This window comes from Cydia splendana, unplaced genomic scaffold (assembly GCF_910591565.1).
Source record: "Cydia splendana unplaced genomic scaffold, ilCydSple1.2 scaffold_57_ctg1, whole genome shotgun sequence".
NCBI classification, from domain to species: Eukaryota; Metazoa; Arthropoda; class Insecta; order Lepidoptera; family Tortricidae; genus Cydia; species Cydia splendana.
This window is the reverse complement of record NW_026946894.1, coordinates 420530-428826: the sequence shown is the minus strand read 5'-3', so window position 1 is coordinate 428826 and position 8297 is coordinate 420530. Positions and strand designations below refer to the sequence as shown.

Genomic DNA, 8297 nt, shown 5'->3' with positions numbered 1-8297 from the left:
ACTAGTATACAGTATATAAAATCTGTAGGCGAAAGCATGTCAATATAATATAATAATATAGTGTTCGCATTCGTAAACAATTTACTGAGCGAACATTACATAGTATGAATGTACCATTTTTTATTTAAAACATGAAATGTAAGTAATATCTACATATTATTATAACCTTTGGATTTTGAATTAGTCATATAACTGGGTTAAAGGTCATTTTGTGATTTATTTATAGCTCCGTACTTATTTTATTCTAAAAAGAAGGTAGTTGTAACAAGTGATTTCGTACGAACGCAAAGATTACTTACTTAGTTGATTTCTTAGGTAATGAGTTTATCACGCTAAATGAAAATACGATTACAAATTAAAGTATACCAGCCATGTCAAGAATTGTAAACGAGACTAGACTTGCCGTGCCGAAAAAACATTAATTTTTCGCTCGGGGGTACGGCGGCGGCTGGCAGTACAAATAATGTTTTAATTCTATCATTATTATCATTCAGCGCTCAATAGACATATTAAAATTACTCACCCTAACTTCATCAATCGAAACACACACACAGATATTTAGAGGAACACTATTTTGGCGAAAATACGTGTGACTCGGACTAACACAAAAACATGTAATGACGGGTATCTGAGGAGCGGTGTCGGAGTGGGATGGCGGGGGATGATAGCGTAGCGAGTGAGAGGGACAGTGCGAACTTGTTTTTTAAATATTATATCTCTAAAATGTGTGACAAGGACGGCATGATTCCATGTACTGCTGCCCAGTAAATTATATTGTTGTCTTGGATTTGGATAGGAAGTATAATTACACTTAATTATAATTAGTCATCACATCACACACATCACTCATCTTCATCTGAGTAGATGTACCTACTACCTAGGTAGTTAAAAAGGGACTTCGTCATCTACACTGTTAACCGACAAAAGTCGTATGTCTACTTACAAGACATTAGGTTAACTGCTGGCTGGTCACTAGAGTTTTTTCTGTTAGTACCTTAGTCATGGTTGCCTTGGGTATAGTTTCGTAGTTTAGTTAAGTAAGCAGTGCTTCCTCACCCTCACCGTGTAAGGCTCCCCGCATCGCCACTTCAGTTTTTACAGCATTGACTTTAGGTACTACATGACATGATGTATTATGACAGGCCCAGCGTCTATTTACGTACCTGTTGTACTTGGGTTTGTAATTGAGCTTTGCCCTGATTATTATTCAATAGAATCATGTATTCCGGCTCTAAAATAGATTGGAATTGGGATTTATTAATATGAAATCTGGGTCATATACGATTTTGAAGAATTGTATATCCTCATCTATTTATAGGTTTTATTTGGGCAGTTTAGGCATGCCTCTGTGTTCCACAATTTCTACGGCTACTTACGCAGAATGCATTATTACTCTTATCCTGGTCAACTGCTTGTTTCTCTTAAACTATAATTTAACCTGTCTTCTAACTGTTCCAACAGGATTGCTACAACAATCTTTAACCGGAATACCGTCTAAGTCGTCGCATAATATATTTTTATATATACTTTGTTCGTTTTTATTTAAGCTGATACATTAAGTTCTTACCCATACGAACATCTGCAAAATGCAGTAAATTTATGATACGGGTATAGGTTAGAAGAAGGTTAAATTGTAATACTTTACAGGAAATGTTTTCCAACTGGCGTTTTTTTTTTGTATAATTGAAATCTATCCTGAATCTACATTAGTAGATATGCCTATTCCCGAGGCCATCCATCTATACCTACGCCTTAAGTTAACTGGAACAGTAGGCAGAGGCACTAAACTGCTTATTATATAATTTCGAATTCAATAAATACATTACATAATAGGAGGTCACTCTATACTAACATAATGTCAGGTTATGACTATTTTGCCTCCCAATTAAGTTTTGGTGGGCTAAAGAATCCGTCTAATGGTGGTATCTAGGACATTTTGGATGACCTAAAACAAGATACTATCGTTAGTACCAACTAACACTATATCGCGTCAGTTTACTTTTAAGTACTATGTTGTACTAATTTGGACGACCTATAACAAAAGGTCCTATGGTTAGTACCAACCACCACTATCGCGTCTACTAGAGTAGTTACTAGGTACATTTGACTCTTTTGGTTTGTTAGTACCAGTTGAACATTCAACTTACTAATTATTCTCTGTTTATATCGTAGGTAAGTGTTATGATTTCGCTTATAATTTCTTTTGTTTTGCTAGTACTAGTTGAACATTCAACCTACTACTTATTTATTTTGCTAGTACCAGTTGAAAGTTCCAACCTACTAATTATTTGTTTTGCTAGTACCAGTTGAAAGTTCCAACCCACCAATTATTTGTTTTGCTAGTACCAGTTGAAAGTTCCAACCTACTAATTATTTGTTTTGCTAGTACCAGTTGAAAGTTCCAACCTACTTATTATTTGTTTTGCTAGTACCAGTTGAAAGTTCCAACCTACTAATTATTTGATTTGCTAGCAACAGTTGAACAATCAACCTACTAATTATTTGTTTTGCTAGTACCAGTTGAACAATCAACCTACTAATTATTTGTTTTGCTAGTACCAGTTAAACATTTCAACCTACTAATTATTTGTTTTGCTAGTACCAGTTGAACGTTTCAACCTACTAATTATTTGTTTTGCTAGTACCGGTTGAAAGATTCAACCTACTACTTATTTGTTTTGCTAGTACTGGTTGAAAGTTTCAACCTACTAATTATTTGTTTTGCTAGTACTGGTTGGACGTTTCAACCTACTAATTATTACTTATACCAACTGCAGCATAGATGTGATGTACAGTTTACTTCTTGCAATTTATTTTCTTGTTAGTCGGACTCTGACTTACTACTCAATTCATTTGATGCTGAGTTTACGTGTCTACTCCTACAGTAAAACAATAACAAAGCCCTCGGCATTCGTCAGTCTAAGTACGCTATCTATAGTTCTTGACTCACTTGACATCGTAACGGTCCTTGATAATTTAACTGGTCCGTTACCTGCTAGCATTGTTTATTATCATAAACAGCACATACCTATGAATATATAAATACATGTTAAGTCGACACCAAGTTAACATCGATTCATACCCATATCGTGCTATAAATAGCATTTCAATTGATTATAACTGGTTATTTTAACAGAACAATATTTATTTTAGGACATAAGGTCCATAAATTGTATACAACTATACCGACTTAATATGCAGGTTTCTTTATACGTTCCCTCATGTAAAAATATCTTAGAATTTAATTACACGACTAAATAGGTCGGTATATTTTAAGTATGAACGGTAAATACACAACTCATAATAATCATGATTTCCGCGAAGGTAGTTTGATTATTTACCCTTTATATCATATGAATTCTAATACATATACGATTTTGAGTCAGAAAATAAACCATGTACCATCTGTATTTGTAACACGCAAACCATCAGCATATTCGTTTCTGTCATTTCATGGAAAAATTCATGGCTAGTACGTCGGTGCCACATCATAGGAATAATGTAACATGAGTACATTATTTTTTGTAGTGACCCCAATTATTGATCTATCTTGCATTTATTACACTTTTGGAATTACATTTGGCAACCAGGCTCACGCACAGTAGCCATTGTCAAAGAGTTAGTGTAATAAGCACGCGTATATTTCTTCTTTGCTTAGTAAACATTCCTCCCGAGCTACGTCCCATCAATTATTTACTCAATAATAGTTGTAAAGTTAACCACTGTTCTTATGTAAACAGTCGACAAAATCAACTGTGCATATACATAATTGTTTTTATTAACATTGATTGTAAACAAAACTATAAAATTAGGTATAGGTACTAGATCTACGTTTTTACAGTAATATTTAAATTCTGCATTAGTTCCTTTAATACTCCTCTTACGTGAATTTGGAATTTCATAACCTACTTACGTAAGTACCGCCCAACAAAATCGTTGCGGTTTTAATATTTTCGCATTATGTACAACCGTACGTCACTCGTTACACTGAATATCACCTCGCCCAAAATTTTGTATTACCTGAATACAATCGGCAGCTCGGGAGGAAATGGACAAATACGGTAGCTATTAGGTTAGGATTTCCATACCTTAGGTTTGTTTTTTTTCCGCCACCGTTACCTTTCCTTTCCGTAATTTTTTTTTTGTAATATTTTACCCTCGTCGCCATCTGTGACGTCCAGGCTCCGTTGTGTACTGGGTGATCAAATGAAACAACTGTTATTGCTCGTGCACTCCGCCAGCCACCCGCCTGCCATGACACTTCTCCACGGAGTGAAGCTAGCGGGTAGTTGCGTCGTACTGTTTATTGTGTAATCGTCACAGTCAATTATTATACCATGGTCACAGTATTCTTTAAAAACGTAACACCGTTCGATGTTTGATATAAATAATTTAAAGGATTTGACGGACAGCTCGTGTTCGTCAACGTGTTTGGAATAGCTGACACCTGGGGGCCTAGCCAAAACGCATTTCGAAAAAAGATATCGCTAACGAATCGATAAAAAATGTATGGGAATGACAGGTACCGTAGATGAGTCTGTCGAAAAATATTAACGAATACAAAAATGTTAGCCAAGTTGCAATGTTGTAACGAAACGCAAAACTTTCGTTACCGGGATTCGACATCTGTCATACATTGTCTAGCCAAGTGACACTTTTGACAAGCGTTATCGCCTCCTAGGTGTCGATACGTAGCGCGAGCTATCCCCTTGCAGATAACTTACCGAAGCACAAGAAAATACCGAATAATAGTGTTTGTAAATTAGAATTTGTAATAAAAAGCATACTTCAACATTATTGTGGGCGGCGAACAACGCGGAAGTGTTGCTTAGACGCAGGCGCCGTCTGAAAAATCGCCTCTATTGAAACTTGAAACTGCTTAGGAAAGGACTGCCCTTAGCTGGTGATCTTATCATGTATGCTACGATCAAAGGATTGTGGGCCGTACGCAGCATTTCACCCAAAGGATCCAATGTGACCGAGGCGCTGAATATCTACCTATCTATAGTGACAGTGTCATGGAAAAATGGATTATGCACCCACAAATGCAACACGAAACAATGTCCCTACAAAGGTAAGAGTGAGTCAATAACTTATCCCTACTATACCTACTAATAAGTATATAAAATATGTTATTAATGCTAAAATAACTAATGTGTTCCTGTTACGTCATCAAATATAAACCGATGAACGGTGTAGATTAAATTTGGTACCCATATGCGCAATGGCAAGCACTTGTTTTTCAATAGGAAAGTGAATTGAATGTGTAAAGGCAAAGGTATATAGGTAAAGGCTTTACAAATATAGATAAAGACTTGGGAACAAAAGTTCTTCACACAAATAAATGCCCTTCCCGGGAAGCAAAACCATCACCTTCATAGGCAAGGTCACTAACAACTAGCAATATTGTAGTGTCATCCCATTTTCTTAAATTGATTTGAAAGGGATGAGACTACAGTGTTGCTACTTTTTAATTTCTACAATTTCTAGTCGGACTCTACAGTAAGCTCAAGAAGACTTGTGTTGTGGGTACTTAGGGTACTTAGATAACTATATATAGATGGTCAAACCAATTTGTCAGTCAGTAAGAACCAGGAAAACTATACTCATACTTATATTTTGGGTGCTAGTACTGGTATATGACAAAGCTAGTATGATTCTCTCTGTCTTTGTTTGAAATGAGACAGTCCTTTGACAAACTATACTTAAATACATAGACAACACCCATGACTCAGGTACAAAATATCTGTGCTCATTACACAAACAAATTTCCTTACCGGGGATTCAAACTCAGGATTATCAGCTTAACCGGCAGGGTCACTAGTCACTACCAACTAGGCCAGACGGGCTGTTGTCATACATATACATTATCAACCATATTAATGAAACTTTTTCATATTATGAAACATTGTATATGACTTCTTTTGGCAGGCGCAGATACAGTCAGCTGCAGAGAAAAGGTCCCACCCCTGCATACAAACTTCTATGTAGTGGTGGTACCTTTTCTCTGCAGCTGACTGTACCTACACACTATATAAAAATAATCATAACATGTACTTACACAAAACATTTAGTTTTTTTTTGTCATATGACTGGTAGAGAATAAGTATTATAACCAAATGTTACAGAGTTTGTTGAAAAACTAATCATTCATTTTGTTTCAGGTGACTTGGATATTCATTGCAGCCTTGGCATATGAACCAATACTTTATGGTGCTCCAAAGTCAGGGTCAAGGGAAGAAACTATGTCACATGTACAACCACAAAAATATATTGAGTGTTGTTTTACTATTTTAATACACTGTACATAATATATGTACAAACAAGAAAAGAATGCTTGGCTACTGATTTCATGCTGCTGGCAAAAAATACCTGCTGCATCTTTCATTAATAGATTTTCAATAAAATAAATTAACTTTTTAACCCAATCATTGTGTCATTTATTTATGGTGGTTACCACCTTAACTTTTGGTATGCTTAGGAGCAGATCTGCTCCCATGTACTTACCTATATTCAACTTTAAAAAATGCATTAATTTTTAAAAGTTGTCTTTGTAAAACGACCGGTCTGGTCTAGTGAGTAGTGACCCTGCCTGCTAAGCCGATGGTCCTGGGTTCGAATCCCAGTAAGGGCATTTATTTGTGTGATGAACACTAATATTTGTTCCTGAGTTATGGGTGTTTTCTATGTATATAAGTTTGTATTTGTCTATATAAGTATGTGTATCGTCGCCTAGCACCCATAGTACAAGCTTTGGTTAGTTTGGGGCTAGGTTGATCTGTGTACGATGTCCCCAATATTTATTTATTTATTTATTTTATTTTATTCAATTATGATTGATATATAAATTACAAATTTTTGACAGGAGCATACAAAAGGTTAAATATGAACAGCCAGTAGCTTAGCGGGTGAGATTACCTTCCCAAATTTCCATTGACTATAAATAATAAAGATGTGTTTAATTCATTTTTAACGCCTCACTCACTTAGGTATTTCTATTACTGAGTAAACAAAAATCAAAGACAGGTAGGTAATAAAAAAATAATATTAAGTAACAATATGATTTATTAGTTTTGGTTTCACAGGCAGCTTTTATCTTATCTAATGCATCTTCTTAGTCGGCGTCTTCTTTGCTGAAGGTCGTGTCTAGTTTGAAGAGTTTCCTGCGCGATGTACCATGCTTTTCCAAGTGTTCCTGTCCTCGGCGATCTTAATAGATAAATCTAATGCATAACATCTATGTATTCAATGTCCGCTTGACTTTTGTTAATTTCGAAAATGTTTGAAGTCTATGAAATAAATGAATTCACTGAGGTTACACTGATTCGGGCAAACCTGTCCACAATTTCACTTCACGGTTTGAATCAATACTAACGCTTAAAGTATTGTCTCTTCTGGTCAAGTAAGCCAGCAGTGCACGTCCTTAGCACTGGTAACTGCCATGAAGGCGTCATTGCAGCGGCAGCTCTGACTGTACGTGCCAACTTGGCGAGGACTTCTCAGCGTGGAAGAAGAGCCCGCGGAGCCGCTCTTGCCCGCTCTGGCTGCGTCGCCGCCTTGGTTGGGGCTGCGGGGACGACGGCTGTCTGAAATTGTTAAACTTTAGGTCAAAATTATATGCAATTAACAACGCACTCTTCAAATATTACACTATATAGAGTTATTTTATCACGAAATTGTGATAAACTAAGTTAAACAAATATCAACATATTTAATTTGCTTACCGATAAAACAATTATTTTCTCCAAAATTAGATTCGCTGTTCACTTGACACTCTTGACAGCTGACAGATGATGTTTCTTGACGGTTTTGAACGAGAACCACAGACAAAAATTTTTACCGACTTGGCGCATAGAATGAGCGAAAACTAAAAAGATTGCCTCTTGGCTAGGTTATTATAAACATTATCGACCAGTCGCTCGCGAACGTAGAGATCGAATCGATAAGGAGCGAATGTAATTTGGCTACGGGCCCTGATCGTTTCACATCGCGAGTGCAGCGCAGCCGTCGCGTAAGTAAGCGATTTTTAGGGTTCCGTACCCAAAGGGTAAAACGGGACCCTATTACTAAGACTTCGCTGTCCGTCCGTCCGTCCGTCCGTCCGTCCGTCCGTCCGTCCATCTGTCACCAGGCTGTATCTCACGAACCGTGATAGCTAGACAGTTGAAATTTTCACAGATGATGTATTTCTGTTGCCGCTATAACAACAAATACTAAAAACAGAATAAAATAAAGATTTAAATGGGGCTCCCATACAACAAACGTGATTTTTGACCAAAGTTAAGCAACGTCGGGAG

The 8297-nt window shown here is 36.5% G+C and overlaps 2 long non-coding RNA genes across 2 annotated transcripts; one reads left to right on the top strand and one right to left on the bottom strand.

The window, feature by feature from the left end:
• Positions 1–4925: 4925 nt before the first annotated feature.
• Positions 4926–6428, top strand: LOC134805764 (uncharacterized). The gene is made up of 2 exons (XR_010146388.1): positions 4926–5074; positions 6165–6428. It is a non-coding gene; the product is annotated as an uncharacterized LOC134805764 (long non-coding RNA).
• Positions 6429–7047: 619 nt separating this feature from the next.
• On the bottom strand, positions 7048–7834 carry LOC134805765 (uncharacterized). Its single transcript, XR_010146389.1, has 3 exons — positions 7725–7834; positions 7236–7586; positions 7048–7113 (listed from the first exon to the last, which is right to left on the bottom strand). It is a non-coding gene; the product is annotated as an uncharacterized LOC134805765 (long non-coding RNA).
• Between the last annotated feature and the right edge of the window lie 463 nt (positions 7835–8297).